Source organism: Cebus imitator, unplaced genomic scaffold, assembly GCF_001604975.1.
Source record: "Cebus imitator isolate Cc_AM_T3 unplaced genomic scaffold, Cebus_imitator-1.0 Scaffold593, whole genome shotgun sequence".
In the NCBI taxonomy this organism is placed as follows: domain Eukaryota; kingdom Metazoa; phylum Chordata; class Mammalia; order Primates; family Cebidae; genus Cebus; species Cebus imitator.
Genome location: NW_016107908.1, coordinates 825,204 through 826,621, shown reverse-complemented (window position 1 = coordinate 826,621; position 1,418 = coordinate 825,204).

The following is a 1,418-nucleotide window of genomic DNA, read 5'->3' as shown; positions in this document are numbered from 1 at the left end:
AATCTGACTTAAAATACCTACAGCCATTGTAAATTAATAATATATTCACATGTGAAACTCAGTTTTTGTAAGGGTTTTGGACATCTAAAATCTATAACAATTTTGGACATTCATGTATTTCTATTTGTATTTCAAGAAACAGGGAGGATCCTAGCTGGTACCTGAGTTTTTATAATAATTATGAATATTTAGCATTTACTTTGAGCTGATCTCTATATACTCATATCTTGACCATTAGTTCATTTATTTCTGGAATAAAAATTTGTATTCTTATGGCTTTTTCTCTGCTTTTGACCATCTGCACTCTTCTATGTCCATTCTTCTTTACAAGTAGGAAAAGAGTAAAGTCAGGTGTGATTCTAAAATCCAAATAGTTACAATGAAAATGAATATCTTTAGTAAGAAAGGCTGGAATACATATTGAAAGTGTCATAAGTGGTTGTGTGGTACACTAGATATTAAATGGGAAAGAAGTACACAATCATGCCTCTTTTAACAACCAGAAGAAATATGTGAGAAATATGTTAATAGATGGTATCATTGTTATGCCTTCATGATAGAGTTTATTTTCACAAATCTAGATGGTATAGACCAGGGGTTCCCAATCCTCAGACTGCGGAGGTCTCTCGCCTGTTATGAATGTGGCTGCATAGCAGGAGGTGAGCCGCTGTAAGAGAGTGTTACCACCTGAGATCCACCTCATCTCAGATCATTAGATTCTCATAGGAGTTGGAAGCCTGTTGTGAACTCTGCATGCAATGGATTTTGGTTGCACACTCCTTATGAGAATCTGAATAATGCCTGGTAATCTGAGGTGAAGCGGTTTCATCCCAAAACCATTCCCAACACTCCCATCCAAGGAAAAATTGTCTTCGAGAAAACTGTTCCCTGTACCAAAATGTTTGGGGACTGCTGATACAGATTACTACACACTCAGGCTTTATGCTTTCAGGGATAATAATGTGTATAGCATATTTCTATATTGAATACTATAGGCAATTGTAACACAATGATAGTTGTATATAACACAACGATAGTTGTATATCTAAACATATCTAAAAATAGAAAATGGAGGGTAAAAATTTGGTATTATAATCCTATGGGACCACTGTCATGTTCAGTGCATCATTGACTCAAATGTGATTATGTACTATATGACTGTAGTTATCAAGAAACACCCTGGAAAGACACTTTTCTCTCACAGTTTTGAAGTTTCACAAGTATCTCTTGTGAATACACTTATGTTTATGAATATTGAAATAGTCATTTCTCTCAATTCTACAGTTCCAACACATATTTATATCCACCTTGATGGGCAATCAGATGTATCAGTCAAACATACCATGATCATGAAACTTCTAATTCCTTTGTCTAAAATAATTAATTTTACACAACGTAGAAAGCTTCCTCTTTAAAAG